Source organism: Pleurodeles waltl, chromosome 11 (assembly GCF_031143425.1).
Source record: "Pleurodeles waltl isolate 20211129_DDA chromosome 11, aPleWal1.hap1.20221129, whole genome shotgun sequence".
Taxonomy (NCBI): domain Eukaryota; kingdom Metazoa; phylum Chordata; class Amphibia; order Caudata; family Salamandridae; genus Pleurodeles; species Pleurodeles waltl.
Window position 1 is genome coordinate 875,392,263 of NC_090450.1, and position 17,689 is coordinate 875,409,951.

Here is a 17,689-nt window from a genome sequence, read left to right on the forward strand (position 1 = left end):
AAAGTCTCAAAAGAATGGCTAGAATGCCTCAGTAAAATGGCAAAGTATGGCTTGGAGTGGAATGTCCAATAATGGCTGATTTCTGCTCGGGTTATGCGGTTAAATTAGAACTGTCGAACTAGCCCTTAATTCCCCATTGGATAATATTTGGTGCATCATTATCTCTGTCCAATAATTCTCCACGCATTTCACTAGAATTTTCCATAAACCACAGTTTTCATGTCGTTGATTGGCTCACATTATTGACGTCTTCATCGGTTAGAATGTCAGGTAAGAGAAGTTACACTTTACGCTCCAGTCAGTAGTCCCATTGTTTCTCCTACTCCAGACAGCCTTGCACCTGTTATGAATTACACTGTTGCATTCAGCAAGAATGTCTCCTTGAGCAAGTCGGGTCCCATGAGAAAGAATTTACTACGGCTACACACACATCTAACTTCTGGAAAAGTACAGCGTTGTGTCCTTCAGGAAGACAGCACATTGCACGTTAGGAAAAACACAGTTTAATATAAGACCAGGCAGATAGGCCCAGACCGTCGCTAAACTAAGGCCTAGTAATTTAGTTAACAAACCCCTAATATATGACTCTAATTATGATATGCTAATACAAATTCAAAACATTAATACATTATTAAGTCATCATTAATAAGTTTCAATAGTCTTCGTATACATTGGTAGCCACTCCCCGTGGGCACATTTCAAACACGTACATTATTTTCTACGTTAACACATTTTCTATGCAGCTTCATTACACAATATATTGCAAGCTTTTCATGTTAATATTGCTTTTAAAAGAAACACTCCAACAATCCTTAGCTGAATTTGATTCTTCATGGTTGATTGCCTAGTCTATTCTAATTTTATTAGATTTCTGGTGATTCACAGCTGAGAATACTTTCTAGCTTGATCTTTTCTCTTAATTGAAGGGCAAAGGCTTTATGCCTCTGCATTTAGTCTCTCATAAGAACTCTATTTTGGGTTTCTGAACTGGCACCTTATTCTATTCCATCCAAATTGTATTTTAGATTAAAAAAAATATTTTAGTGAATATGCTTGTTGTATTATTACATACTAACTATTACACCTATAAATGTTGTATGTTTTCTTCTATTGGATTATTGGCTATTCAAATATATTCACTTTTGATACTGATGATTAAAAGACTAATTCTTATCAAATAAATAATTAAAACTTAAGAAATTGATAAATAAGACCCTTTAACTCACAAAAATCTCTTTATTGACTGCTCTAAAGTCTTTATTGATTTTTATTGCTTTGATTGTGATGTGTAGATGATTGCTCCTTTACACATGTCCATATGACCAGAGAGGGTTATTTAATGATTACACTTGAATATTAAGGTAGAGTAAACCTGCTTCATGAATACCTATATCACTCTTAGGATTGTTGCTAAGCAGTCCATAGGGCAGGGTGCAGTGTTTATAAGAAGTTGGACATGTACTTTTAAGTTCGATATGTCCTCATAGTGAAAAACTCTTATATTCATTTTTCACTACTGCGAGGCCTGCCTCTCCCATAGCATAACATTGGGTTACCTTATTACAGTTAAGTGATAACTTTTGATTGGGCGTAGGTAAGAATGTTCCATTTGGTCTGAAAAGAATTGTAATTTAAAACCCTCTTAATAGTAAAGTCCGATTTTAAGTCACAATTCTGAAAATGCCACATGTAGAAAGTTGGCTTCACACTAGTCTATTGTGCTCCCACATCGACTGGGACCAGGGCAGGGAAGTAGGAAATTCATACACTTCTGTGGGGTGGGGGGCAATTACAGAAGCTTCTCACAATTTAAAGGGGGCACATGGTATAAAAAAAGGACCCTCAGATATACTTTTCAGTACACACCTGGACCTGTGAATACTACAGAAGAAGGACTGTCTTGCTATGAGAGGATTGCTTTGATGCTTGAGGCCTGCCCCACTGTCTGAGAAGTAGGACCAGGCCTGATCCCTTCATCCAAGGCTACTTAAGTGACTTCAAGGGTCAGCTTACTGACCTCCTTTTCTGAGCTGCAGGTACACAAAAGTTCCACAGACCTCACTGCAACTGGCCAGCTGCCCTGCTGCAATGGACCTGATTGGACTGCAACTGGCCTCTGTTGCTATCTGCTGGAATTAGCTTCTGATCCCCAAGGGATGTCACTCCTGGTCCTAAATCCTTGCCTAGTATCAGAAAGAGCTCCTCTTGACCAAGGGGAAAGTTTCACCAAATCCAGTGCAAAGCAACGCTAAGCCCCGAAAGCGTCACCACACAGCTGCAAGCTTCTTTGATATGGCTCCGAGTGGCACAATACTCTGCAAAGCCTTGCCACACAGCTGTCAGACTCATCAGAATAGGCACCATATGACGCAAAGGCTTATCGCACAGCTGCCTCCTTAATCGGAACCGATGCCGACTGACACAAAGTCCCGGATAGCCTTGTCGCACAGACTGCGAACCAAGGACATATTGTACAAGCCTCAGTGGGCCAAACTTGGTGATGTGCACTATTGGCCTTCACTTGTGACTTTTCCCTGTCCGATGCAACTAGTTACCATCAATTGGAACTTTGCACCTTTTGGCGCTACTTTGATCTAAAATCTTTTTGTATATCTCCAGTTCTACTGACTTGATTTTTGTTGTTTTGGTGTCAAATACTTTATTAAAAATGACTCAATTTTTCTAAGTTAGTGTGGGATTTTCCTTGTGTTGTGTTTTCACGTTATTACTGTTTCTGTGCTGCACAAATACTTTAAACATTGCCTCCAAATTAAGCCTGACTTTTTTGTGCAAAGCTACCAGAGGGATAAACACAGGTTAATTTAGTGACTTTTTGTGGTTTACCCTGTCAAGGTTTGTGGCGGTTGCTTTAGTCGGGTGTCACCCCTCTAAACCAGCAACCCAATTTAAAACAGTTCAGTCCTATAGATACATCATTGTTATGTAGAAAAGTAGAGGTAACAGAATGTATGTTTAATATCAAGGAAGCTGCCTGAAGACTAACTCTATTGCAATCCCCCCATGTGGAGCCATGTTGATACCAGCTCAGCCTTTCCTTGCCTGAGCTATCTCAGTTGTCTATGCTAGAATCTGTTACACACCTTTCTTCATACATCATGCTCTCCAAGTGGCAAATCACCACGTTAGACCCAGACAATGGACAAATAAAGGCAAGGTACAGAAACCATTCACCTACATGTATATCTCTTCCCAAAATATGCCTAACAAAAGTACGATCGCTACAGTTAAGAAAGAAAATATGAATATAGAGAATGGAAAAAAATCAATCTATTTTTTATTTCAGTATAGAAAACACAAATTGTGTGATGCCATTAAAACTGAACTATTAAAACTCAAGGACTCTAATCAATGGAATGAGCTATTCAATATTTATCAATTTCTGTCCTTTCATTATCTTTATGATTGCTGACAGCTCAGTCAGCTCCAGAGGCCTCTGGGAAGAAGGCAGTGGAGAGCTCAGTGGTAGCATTAACCTCCAACAGGTGGTCAGTCAGTTAGTACATGAGACAGATTGTCATCACAGAAATAACTGCTGTCAACTCGTCTTAACCTCCTACCAGGCTTCAGATATAGTGGCACGGGTCTCGTCAAAAGTGCCTAACAGGAGAATGGAAAAAAGAAAATTCAAATCCGCTTATAAACTGAGAAATTGTAGTAATCAGTTCAGTGGATATGCTGTCACGCTGTGTGTTTATATTATAAATTAGCTTTGCAATGCCATTGTGCTTATTTTTTACAAGTGTTTAATCTTCCCTTTGTGAATACTTCAGGGAAATCAGATAGCCAGGGAACTGGCACAATATGTTTTCTCTCATTTAAACCTACTACCTAAAATCATTTGTAAATGGCTGACAACATGTAGCCCTCAAGGAGGGAGGATAAAATTGCGAAAATAGGCTACTATAGAACTATATAAGCACAACATATGAAACTAAGCAAAACAAGGCAAATAACAAGTAATGACAATTTTGTTTTGGATAAATGACCAAGAGCAAAATATATCAAGCATTATCTAAGCCAACAGGTCTGATTTGAATCTACTCACTCATGCAAACAGCTTTATGCATGTCTGTGTATGTTTCTTTTAACACAAAAAAAGCCAGATCTGATGTCAATGGCAAAGCACGTTTCATGTGAAAACGGGGCGATGCCACAAAATATTTTAGAACAATTGTGTAGTTCAAGGAACAAGAGTATGCATTGGTTTATCAGAGTGGTGGGAGAAGATGAACAAGCCCAAGTGTAGAGTCAATGCAGTGTTATTTACCCTGCTACTCTGCCTTCCGTTCTTGGGTTGATGGTGTGGTGTCTAGGCTGTTCTCTTTGTTGTGTATGGTGCTTGTAAGAAATTGGAGTGTTAGTTGACGGGGGTGAATACCCACCTCAAATAACAACAACAACCCTTGCCTAGATGAACGACTAAAGTCACCAATTAAACCTCAGCTTCCTGGTAGCTATGGCACAAGCATACAGGCTTCACTAAGAGGCAATGTGCAATGTTTTTATGCAGTAACAAGACAGTACTGAAGTCAAACAAAGCAAAAGAAAACTATCAAGCTGATTTAGAGATAGGGCAAATTTGAATAACTAAAATGACACTCAAACAATAAACATCCAATAAGGAAAACTAGACTTATGAATTTTTAAAGTTTAAATATAAAAATAGCATCAAAAAGCATTAAGCACAAACCACAGTCATCTGGTTGCCCTTGATGGGTACCCAGGTGGAAGTTAAGGCCAACTGAAGTGGAGCGCAGAGTTTTTCCCACTCTGCGGGGATTGTGGAGTTCAGAAAAACTCCTTGAAGTGACACTGAGCAGAGTTTTTTCTCTCGCTTGCGCTCGCCATCATTAAGTTGGTGATCACAATCAAGAGAAATTGGTAAGTTGGCGAGCAAGATGTCTGACTGCAAGAGGTCACTGTAGGGCGCGACCACTCGTGATGAGAATACTTCTGCTCCAGTAGAAAATCTACTCAAGCGGCAAAAAGAAGTTGGTGCCCTCTAGCGCCCTGTGTGATGCAGTTTGCGCTGGGTTTACAGCACAGGAGAAACTTCCACACTGAAAATCAGTGCGAACAGTGCGCCTTACCCAAACTCCACTGCTCCCGAAACTTTGCGAAGAATGGTGGAGTTTTTTCGGCACTTCGCGAAGTTCCACGTAGCAGAACACCATGAACTCCGTCTAGGCCTAGTATCAATCTGTCGTTCATGCTGGCGGGGCAACCCGCGCTGGATTTATAGATTGAATAGAAGCACCTCCGAAGGTTTTTCTGTCTGACCAACAGTTGTTTTCCATCTGTGGCATGCAATCATCTGCCGTCAGACCCTACTCCATCAGTGTTGAAATTACACTTAACCTCCACCAGATTTGAATGTGTCCATCATCACAGCAGTGTTGCCTGAGTTTTGAGATAGACTAGCTTCATAGCAGACATGTTTACCATTCACATATCATTCCATCTTAATGATGGGCACGTGCATCAAACACACCTGAGCTTGATATGAACATTAATCACACTTGAATGCGCACCATGCAGCCCACCCCTTTCTAACCAACAATCCTTTGCCTTACAATTTTCAAAGCAAAAGTAGCTGCCCACTTTTTGGTCCTTATCTTTACAAATCCTTAGTTATTTTTCAAACTTTGCTCTGTTTTTTTTTCTTAAAATGGCAGGGAGAAGGCACCCTAGGTTTTCAGAGACAGAATTAAAATGAATGGTAGATGAGATTATTAGGGTAGAATCACAGTTGTTTGATGTCCTTGTTCAGACTACCACCAAGACACAGAAAAGATAAATTTGTCACAAAAGTGAATGTTGTGTCTAACACCAGGTGCTCATAGGAGGACATTTGCAAACATTTGAATGATCTGTGGGAGAGTGTGCTCCCTGTCCTCCAAAGCACACCTAGGGGCATATTTAAGAAAAGTGGGGCTGCACACAGTGCAGCCCCACTTTCCTTGCACTCTTTACTGCCTCTCTACTGCCACCATGTGTGAGGCATATTTAAAATACGGTGCACAATGGTGCAGGGTAGGGGGCAATATCGTCATTTTTTATGACGCTATTGATTTACTCTCCAGGGGTAGCGCCATCGTTTTAGCACTACTCCTGCAGAGTACATAGGGGCCCATTGTAAACAATGGTGTGCCCCCTTTTAAATCCTGCTCTGAGCAGGTGTTAAAAGTGCTGGAAAAAATGACACAGGGAAATCTGTTAGATTTCCTTGCGCCATTTTTTCACCCCACCCAATGGGAGAATGCCCCCTTTTCATATATTATGCCTGGCACAGCATAATGTAGCACATGGGTTACAAAGTGGTGCAATGCTTGCATTGTGCCACTTTGTAAATATGGTGTGGGGATTTTGGCCTCTTTGAGCCACATTAGCATAACAAAAATGATGTTAAGGTGGTGCAAGGAGGCGCTAAGGGCTCTAAAATATGCATCTAGAGTCCTAACAAAATGGTGCAGGCTCTCCCAGGCCCCTTCAACCACTTTCCCTGGGAGGAGAAGGTGCATGGAATTCTGCACACTGCACAAGGCTTTGCAGGAATCCCTAGTGCAGTGGAGACTGGCACGTAATATCACTATTTTCCATCAAAAAAATTGTAGCTCTTCCTAATTATTTCTGTTTCTATATTGACTGTTTTTAATTATGATTTGGCACACAACTGATGTTTTAGATTAAGCTTTGATTGTATGTTTAAAATCATGCCTACATTTTCTCAAAATTCTGATGGTTGGTGGAGATATGATCTATCTATGGTAATCATGGAATCTGATGGTCATGTCTAATTTAGACAATTTTTTCAATATATTGTGAGTATCATATGTGGTTGAGCCACAACAATCATGGGAAGAGCAGCCTTATAACTAATTTTGCTTGATCAACTCTGTTAAATGTTTCATCCTTGGTGTGGTTTCTCCTAACTTTTTGCCTCTGTTTCCCAGGTTGTTGATGTGTGCTCGACTCTGTTTTTGCTGTCTTTGTTACTCTGCACACTTTACCACTGCTATCCAGTGCTAAAGTGCAAGTGCTCCTGTATAAAAATGAGTATGTAATTGGCTCTCCATGATTGGCATATTTGATTTACTGGTAAGTCCCTAGTACAGTGCACTGGAGGTGCCCAGGGCCTGTAAATCAAATGCTACTAGTGGGCCTGCAGCACTGGTTGTGCCACCCACGTTAGTAGCCCTGTAAACATGGCTCAGACCTGCCACTGCAGTGTTTCTGTGTGCAGTTTTAAACTGCCAATTCGACTCGCCAAGTGGTACCCACTTGCCAGGCCTAAACCTTCCCTTTTCTTACACGTAAGACACACCTAATGTAGGCCCTAGGTAGCCCCATGGGCAGGGTGCAGTGTGTGTTTAAGGTAGGACATATACTAATGTGTTTTATATGTCCTTACAGTGAAATACCGCCAAATTCGTTTTTCACTGTTACAAGGCCTATCCCTCTCATAGGTTAACATGGGGGGGCTACCTTTAAAAATGATTAAAGAGTAGATTCCCTTTGGGAGCAGATAGAGATGTGGAGTTTGGGGTCTCTGAGCTCACAATTTTACAAATGCATCTTTTAGTAAAGGTGGTTTTAAGATTGTGTGCTTGAAAATGCTACTTTCAGAAAGTGGGCATTTTCTTGCTTATACCATTCTGTGACTCTGCCTGTTTGTGGATTCACTGTCTGGATCAGTTTGACAGTTGGGCTGTTTACACCTCTCTCTAGACAGTGACACAAAGGGAGCTGGGGTGTAGCCTGCATTTCCTGATGAGCCATCTGTGCTAGGAGGGAGAGGAGGAGTGGTAACTTACACCTGAAAGGGCTGTGCCTGCCCTCACACAATGCAGCCTCCAACCCCCTGGTGTGTGTCTGGGGCCTGGCATAGGCAAGGCAGCATTTCACAAACAGGAGAGACTTTTCTTTGAAGTAAGACTACTTCAAAGGGCAACATGGGTATAAGGAGGGCATCCAAAACCACAGGCTTTAGATCACTTCTGGACATCAAGCGGAACGCCTGCCTGGAAAAGAGCTGAAGAGGAGTGCTGCCCTGCATGAGACTGTGCTTTGTGGAGCCATCCTGCAGTTGCTTCCTCTGCCCGTGCAAGAGGACGAAGACTGGACTTTGTGTGCCTTCCTGCTTGTGAAGATATTTCCAAGGGCTTGAAATAGAGCTTGCCTCATGTTGTTGAAGACTATGGCACAGCAAAGACTTCTCTCTGCCAGCACCTGGAGCCTCTGCTGAGACTCCTACCCTGCCAAGTGGTGTCCATCCAGTCCTGGGACCCTGAAAGGAGAAGCTGGCAGAACAAGAGCAAGAAAATCCACACACAGACTGCCGTGCAGGGAAAAATTCAACGTACCTTCTGAGACGCGGCTGAAAAACGACGCAACGCCGGCTTTGCAGCAGAAATCGATGCTCCACTGGCGTCGCGGCTGGAAAATCGACTCACAGAGATGGAAGTACAATGCTTACACCCGCTGACGGAGGCTGTTAACGTCGCAACCCACATTACGCGGCTTTGCTGAGACCGTGTAGCAGGATTTTCGACGCAAACCTTGCTAGGTGCGGAAAAACAACTGGACCCGAGTGCTGCCCGGATCAACGCATCTCTCCCCTGCGAGGAGGAAAAACAACGCATGCCGGCCCAACTGGAGAAGGAGAAATGATGCACGAGCTCACTTGCGGGTGAGAAATAGATGCACTGCTTACCTTTTTCGACGCACACTTGTCCGTGCCGGTTATTTTGACGCGACCCAGGTACATTTTAACGGCAACAGTGTCAGCGTTGTGTTTAAAAGAACATGAAGACTCTTTGTTTTTTAATCAGTAACTTGACTTGTGTATGTTGGATTTTTTTCGTTTTGATCCTCTTTTGTTTAGATACAAATTCTCTATTTTTCTAAACCTGTGTTGTATCATTTTGTATTGTTTTCATTACATTACTTTGTGTGTTGGTACAAATACTTTACACCTAGCACTCTGAAGTTAAGCCTGCCTGCTCGTGCCAAGCTACCAAGGGGGTGAGCGGGGTTAGCTGAGGGTGATTCTCCTTTACCCTGACCAGAGTGACAGTCCTTGCTTGGACAGACATCTTTCTGGTGTGGATCATGAGGAGGAATAGGCTGGCCCTTCTGGTTTGGCTGGTCAGGCTGCAACTGTAAGCCTCACCCAGCCATTATCTGGTACAACTTCAGGTACCATAATCCATGCCCTTCTTCCCCAGTCTGATGTTGTACCAGCTCTAGGTGCCCCTACAACCATAACTACCTCAGTAGTGTGCAACCCTGTCCTGACTTGTATGTACTATAGCAAGTATATCTGCTGTTGAGCCAGGAACCACTGCAATGGTGTACACACTCTCAAGGTCACATGATAGTGATGTAAGGGGCAGGCTTCAATTGCCTCAGCTGAATGAGGCCACAGATGTCCATACTTCTTCAGCTACTATGAGCCAGAACATCATAGGTGCAGCCTTGAGACACGAGGATCAGATTGAACAATTGCTAGGTCTCTTTAAAAACAACAATGAACTCCTGGGGAAGCAAAATGAGTTGCAGAAGGAGCATATTGATATCCAGAAGGCCACTAATGACCTTCTGCAGTGTCATATCTCTGTCATGTCTGCCATACGTTTATTTTCTAGGGTGGTACAGAATGGTTGGTTTCTGGGATATTTGCAGAGCAATTGTGGAAACGTCTACCTGTCTGCAGGCAATCAACAACATTCACCAACCAAACAGGTACCTCCATAGAAAAAGAGGCCCAGGAAACCACCAAGACACCTGGCGTCACCTCTCAACCTGCAACTCAGGAGACATCATTCCCCCTCCACAGGGGCCATTCATCTGGACCAGTAAAATATGTTTACAAATGGCCACCACCATGAAGCGCAAACATTAGATTTCTCTTGAGAGACACCAGCTTTCACTTTTGGGTGAATTCTAAAAAACATATGCCTTTTACAACTGTGTCAATCCTGAACATGGACTGTACACAACTGTGGACCCATCCTGGTAATTTTATTCTAATCAAATATGTAAGGAATCTTTTTTAATTCCTTATTTTCCCCTGTAGAGATTTCTACATTAGTATATTTGCATTTTATTCTAATTTAATGTTTAGTCAACAAAACCGTTTTACTTCAAATGTGTTTCTTCTTTTTGGTTGTTTCTGCTGTGCTTTGAAATCATAATTTGTAATTTAAAATGCATATTTATTTCCGTTATTGTTTACTAATGTAATTTAAGATTTTTATTAACAATAATAAAACCTATTTTTGTGTTAGATTAAACAAACATATGTGGAATACAGCGACACCTTGTACAAATATGGAACACATTCAGCATTATAAAATGCACAACATTTCCAAAAATTAGCTTGACACAAAAATTATTGTTCAAAATATATTTGTGAGAAATCTACATTATTTTTTGTACGTAACTTAATACAAGCTACATAACCTAGCACATTTGGTTCCCCTTCAAAATGTCCTTCTACTTGTCATATTGCTCAGAAATTATGAGTACTTACAAAATCCAGCTGTGAGGCTCCACTGACTCCATGTTTAGATCTAAAATATACACGCATTTGTCTGTACCATTTTAAAAAAACATATACATACTGAAAGCACTCCATGACTAAAAAAACTGTTACTGGAAAACAAGACACACGCAAACACCTCAGTATGTAGGCATCTTATCTTCAAAATCTGCACATCACTAGTAATGTGCCCAAAAACAATTAAGTATTAGCTAAGCTATGTGTCAGAGTGTTACTCAAAAAAGAATAAACATAGCTCAGCTAATCATGTTGACCCACCTACATGAAACATCATTGAAGGAAACAAGAAAAAGTTACTGATATTTAGGTATTAACTCTCACACACGCACAAGATCATTTGTGAAATGTATTATTAAAAACTTACCATCATGCAAAGAAATTGTCAATTACTTCTCGTCTGAGGTCTTTCCCTTCTTCCCTCTATCAAATTCATGCTGCAGATTTGCAACATTATCCTCATCATCATTGAAGTCATTCTCAGTGATGAAAGGGATGTTCTTGAAATCATGCACATATAGCGTGGTGGACAGGTTCGGAAGGCAGTCAACCTGCACATTGATGAAATAGTATTTTTTCTGGTTTATATAAACTTGTTTCGGTCATGTGCAGTACCAAAATGGTGTTTTGATCAATGGCACTAACACCATGTGGAACTCCTCCCAGTGCAAACAAGTGACCCTTTTTAGTGCTCAGGGTAACCACAGCATTTGAAAAATGTATGTACTCATATTTGTGTTAGGCATCACATTGAGGAATTGTTGGAGCACACGCGAAAAAGTGGGTTGGAACATCCCATTGCAATTCGCAACTGTGTACTGGAAGGAGCCAGTTGCTGTGAAATGCAGTACTGCCATTGCCGTTACAAGTTGTGTGATAGCAGTATGGTTGCAGTTCAGAGGCACCATTTCTGATGAGTGCTGGTATGTCAAGTCCAACACTGCCTGATGGTTCAGCCTGTATTTATTTATCATGTTCCTCTCCTGCATGTTGCCAAGGTCTGTGAAAGAGTGGAAGTCTCTTGGCTGACCTCTTCTCATTCTGGCAGGGAACATCTGTGGTGCCTAGACCTGGTGTAGTCTATAATTTGAAAAATATGGACATTGTTGAATCATATCATGCAATTATTCATTTTCATTTATTATACAGTTCATATATATTTTTCTGAAGTGAAATATGTTGTATTTGTAATTTGTATATTTAGAGCGCATTCTCATCCCTGACGGGATATCCGGATGCTAGACTTTACTATTTATCAGATTCAGTGGAGACCCTAAATCAAATACAACCAGGTCTTCAGTTTCTTCCAAAAGGCCAACAATTCTGACACTGCACGTAAATTCTGAGGAAGCTTATTCCAATGGTTGCTGTAAAAAAAGTGAAAGAGCGGGCACTCATTTTAGATTTCCTAATTCTTCTACAGGATATTAAAACCTGATTTGCTGATTGAAGATCCCATGTAGGTTTGTGAAAGGTGACTCTGTTCTGTAGCATTGTTGGGCCATTGTGAGAAAGTGCTCTGTGCATATGGCACATTAGCTTGAAAATAGCTCTTCTGCGAACTGGGAGCCAATCAAGCTGGTTAAAACAGACAGAAGCTGAACTCCTGTTGCTCATGTTATAAATAAGTCTTGCTGCTGCATTCTGAATGGTCTTAAGCCATGTGAGCAAGTACTCTGTCATGCCTACATACAGCGCATTTTCATAATCCAATCTGCTCATGATCAAGGCTTGGACAATATTCCTTCTGCATACCACTGGGATCCATTGGAGTAATTTTAAAAGGGTATGTAATAGCCTAAAACAAATTTCACACACCATAGTTACTTATTCCTGCAAGAAAAGGGCATCATCAAATAAAAAGCCTATATTTATAGCCAATTTCCTAGGTTTTGGTGCATTGTCAAACAGCTTCACCACGAATCATTCCAGATTCTTCTAGCTCCCCCAAACAGCAAAATCTCAGTTTTGTCCACATTAAGGCCCTTATTTATAATATTTTAGCGCCGCATTTGCATCATTTTTTTATACAAAAGCAGCGCAAAGTTACAAAATACAATTGTATTTTGTAAGTTTGCGCCGCTTTTGTGTTAAAAAGCGGCGCCAATGCGGCGCTAAAAAAAGTATAAATATCGGCCTAAATTTCAAACAGTGAAGTTGCAGTCATTCTGCAACCGCTGAAGGGCAGTCAACCAAACGCCAACGACCGAGTATCATCAGCATGCATGACGATCTCAAAACCTCTTTTTTTACAATATTTGTCAGCAGTGCCAAGGAAACATTAGACAAAGTGGGGCTCAAAAAGGGACTCCTGGGGAACTTCACAGTGCAGGTTTTTAGGACTAGATCTACAAAAAAGCTACCTGTAGCATTTAAACCCCATTACATTAAAAAAGAAAAAAAAAGAACTGCAATGTGGTTGAGTGTAAACCAATTTCATGTGGCCTTTGAAGTAGGCATTAGTGAGGCACAGTGTCAGAAGCTCCTGACAAGTCTAAAAGGATTAGTGCTGCTGATTTTCCTTGGTCCACTAATGACCTAACTCTGTACTTCACTAGAGTACTGTTTTTTTGCCCTAAATCCTGTTTGAGAAGGATCCTGTAAGTTATTCCTCTCCAACTATTGGGTTAATTGATTATTGAGCAATCTTTCCTGTACTTTGGCCAAGTAGGGTGTCATTGAAATGGGACGGTGATTAGATAGTGCTGTAGTGTATTTTTAATAAACTTTGCATTTCTTTATGTATATGTACTATAGTTTTGTATTTTTTTAATTTAATTTCTCCATTAATGGAGGTTTAAAATACATCATGGTCACTTTAATTATGACATTGTTTTCTTATCAATAGCATAGGTCAATTTTAAGTGATCAATTGAATAAAGTAACACGTTCATAGTGAATAAATTCTGCCATTTTAGCAACCTCTGTCGACCTAAAATGGTAGATGCCTGGCATGTCCATCAAGCAAGATAGACAAACTGCGTCAACTGGGGCAACTGTCTGTCAATGCCTTACACACCCATTGGTAGGCATTGTGTGATTGACTTTGACAAATGTAATGATTGATGTAGGTGTCCATTGACGTATGCATACATCACTGTGGCATGCGGATATGTCTAACTACATTTCACTTGCCTCCAAGCCTTTGCAGTGTGCACACCTCCTTCAAGATTGCTGCTCATCTACCTCTACAACTAAAAATAACAGAGATTTCTGGTGCCAGGGCCCCCTACTTTACTGAAAAATAATTTAGATGTTGACTGATGAGCCCCTGTCCCACTAGAGCCAACTGTGTGGCTCTCTTTAAGAACAGACAAGGAACTTGTCTAGCACTCATTGTGCATTTAAGCTAAATTATAGCATAGCTATTTCTATGCTCATATGGCTTAAACTCAAATGTATATGTGCCCACCTTTCGTAAAATCATATAAATGACTCTGTTTGAACATATCACTGTAAGAAATTGGGTTACTGGTTGAGGGGAGTGAGGCCCTTCTCAAGCAACAAATACAATTCTGCCAGGGTAAAGTGACAAGCAAACCCTAACTAAACCTGTGCTCGACCCTCGGGCAGCTTGGCACAGAGATGTCAGGCTTAACTCAGAGGCAATGTGTAAGGTATTGGTCCAACACTTCAATTAGTATCAAAGTAAAAACACACTACAAAAAGGGCCCGTCACCATGTCACAACTTACGTGCTGCTTTACCCTGGAGGCCGCAGAGCGAGTGGCGTGGATCCTGTTCTTAAAGGTTCGGCCTTGGCCCAAGTAGGGGCGACTCTTTCTGGTAGCCACGGTGCTGCAGGCAATGGGTACGCCAAGAGCAGGCCATGCCCCTCAGAAGTAGCACCAGAGAGAAAAAAAACCTGAAAGGGGAAAAAACCTCCACAAAAAATGTTCCTAAAACAGGAACAAAAACGAAGAGATATCAGCAAGAGCAAATACAGAAAAAAGTATTCTGAACTGACAAGAACCAGCACAGGAATACGAGGAAGCAGGAGCGAAGACACCATCCAAACAGAAAGTGTGGCAGCGCAAGGAGAGAAAGAATCACAGCCCTTAAATACCAACTAACAGGAAACGACCAACAGGAAGTAAAATACACCATCTTAGATAGGGAAAAGCACATAGAACAGAATGGACTAGGAACCATAGAGAATAGGGAACAAGGAATGCTGGAAAGAGAAAGGGAACATGGGAAGGAATAAAAAACATAAAGGAAGGCACAACCAGATGTCCAAGAAAAGAAGAAAAGAAGAAAAGAAGAAAAGAAGAAAAGAAGAGGTGAGTGGGGGGGTCAGACATACCTAAAAATGCGGTGCACAGCAAAAGAACGAGGCCCCATGCCCAATTTGGGGCCTCTGCAAGCACACAGCAGACTGGGGGCGCGTCGCTTCGCGTCAGAGAAACGCGTGCTGCGGCCCGAGCCGAATGTTTGGCTCGTGCCGAGTGCAGCGGCGCCACACACCAGATTGTAAAAATAGAGTACATTTTAATAAATAAAACAAGACCAGAATTTCAAACATCCACTCAGTAGAACCAGAGATATGCAATTTTAAAGATTTAAATGAAATTGGCACCAAAATGCACACAGCGCCAACAATGGATATCTGGTCACGGCGGGCAAGGACAAAGTCAGAAGCTAAGGCTGGCCATGCTGGAATGCGGACTGTCTAGATGGACTCACTCAAGCCCACTGAACAAGAGTACCATAAATCTTGGTTGAGGACTGTTGTGAGGTCCCTGGTCAACAATGTGTCACACAGCCAAGGTGATGCATTAGTTTCAGAGAGCTGCAAGGCTGCGATGAGAGGTCCTGTGTCATAGTCAAGAAAGCTGTTGATGAGAGAAGCTTGCAATGAGAACTACTGCATCAATGATGCATAGCATGCTGAATGGTTCCAAAGAGGCTATAGAGCTTACAATGAGAAGTCCAGCTTTGTCATCAAGGCTGCTGTTGATGAAAAGTTTGCGATGTAAAGGCATGTGTCAGGGATGCGTCACACAGTGGTGGTTCCGATGGAGGCTGCTATGTAGATGCAGAGCCCTGGCACTGAAAGAATCCTTGCATCAGGGTAGCTTGCCACAGGACAGTGAGGTTTAGCTCAGAGGTAATGTGTGAAGTATTGATGCAACATTTCAAGCAGTAACAAACTGAAAATACAAAATTAAAAAGATCCCACACAAGATTTAAAAAACAGTGTAAATCTCAATAAATGAAACAAGACCAAAATGACCAAAATCCAATCAATAGAACCAGAGATATGCAGTTTAATGATTTAAGTGAAAATAGCACCAAAAAGTACAAAGCGTCAACTGCAGATATCAGGTCACACTAGACAGGACAAATCCACAAGATTAGCCAACTGTGATGGAGTGTTGGCTGGCTACAGGGGCCCAGTTACAGATTTCTCTGACCTCCTGGTCAGCATCTGCTCGCTCTTCTCTGCGCAGTTCCACCTGCTGCTTCTGCCTCTGCTGCGTTTCAAACTGAGAGCTTGTCTGACTCTCAGTTCGAGGCCCACCTCCACCTGCAGGTTCCCGTCTGAGCCTCATCCCTGGTGGCCTAGTGGCCATCTGTGTGTAAGTATCTTGCTGTCTCTTTTTACTTCTGCCTATTTTTCTGTCATTTTTATTTTCTATTTTCTTTCTTTGTTGTCTCTTTCGCTCTTTTTCAGTCTTTCATTCTCCCCAAGTTTACCATCCCACTTCTGCCCCTTCGGCCCTGCCTTCCTCCCTCCCACCGAAGCGCTTTCCCACCCTCCCACCTCCAAGCTAACCAGACTCCCTGCCTCCCTCCCCTTCTTAATGGTGCCCGCTGCGCACTGAGAGGGCAACTCCTCTGACCACCTGGTCAGCGTCTGCTCGCTCTCCTCTGCGAAGTTCCACCTGTTGCTGCTGCAGCGGACTCTGCCACATTTCAAACTAAGAGTCTGTCTAACTCTCAGTTCGAGGCCCACCTGCACCCGCAGGCTCCCGCCTGTGCCTCATCCCTTGTGACCCTGTTGCCATTTGTATGAAAGCATCTTGCTGTCTCTTTTTACATCTGCTGATTTTTCTGTCATTTTTATTTTTATTTTATTTTTTCTTTCTTGTCCCTTTCTCTCTGCTTTAGCCGTTAACACTCCCAGCATTTCCCATGCCTTTGCTGCCCCGGCGGCCCTGCCCCCTCACTGTGAAGTGCTTTACCACTCCAGCCTCCCACCTCATCGGACCCCTCACCTCCCTCCTCTTCTTAATATTGCCCGCTACACACTGGGAGGGTGACCCCTCTCACCACCTGGTTAGCGTTATCTCACTGTCCTCCCCTCAGCTCCACCTGTTGCTGCTGCTGCCTCTGCTGCATTTCGAACTGAGAGCCTGCCTGACTCTCAGTTCGAGGCCCACTTCCACCTGCAGGCTCCCACTTGCTCCTCAACCCTGGTGGTCTAGTGGTCATCTGCATGGAGGTATCTTGCTGTCTCTTTTTACTTCTGCTTATTTTTTTGTCATTTTTCTTTTTTTCTTTTCTTTCTTTCTGGTCTCTTTCTCTCTCCTTCAGCCTTTCACTCTCCCTGCGTTTCCTGTGACACTGCTGCCCCTGCCCGCCCCCTCCCTCCCCTTCTTAATGGAGGCCGCTGGCTTGCCCGTCTGCACCCGTCCGTGCTCGGACCACACTCAGCGACATGAACCCTGCTCCTCTGACTTTCCATTACTACAACGCGGAGACCCTCCATGCGCTGAACATAGAACGATCCACTGCCTGCCATCTCGCATCACCCAGAGACACCCATGGACCATTCTCCTGCCTCCACTACCACCTCACCCTCACCCTACACCAAGCACTGGACCCTCCCGCCGTGGAGCCATCGAACACCATCCTGGAGAGTTTCAGGTGCATCCTCCTCAACATCGCACCCTCCACAAACATGCCGTAGAACTCTGGGACCTACTGGACTCCACCCACCCGGACATCTCCTTTCTCACTGAAACTTGGACAAACCCAGCATCTGCACCAGACATCACCAATGCCATCCCCAGTGACTACAAACTGCTCCGCAGAATCCAGCCTTCTCACCCAGGCGGCGGCCTGGCCATCGTACACAAATCCTCCTGCTCTTGACAACTAA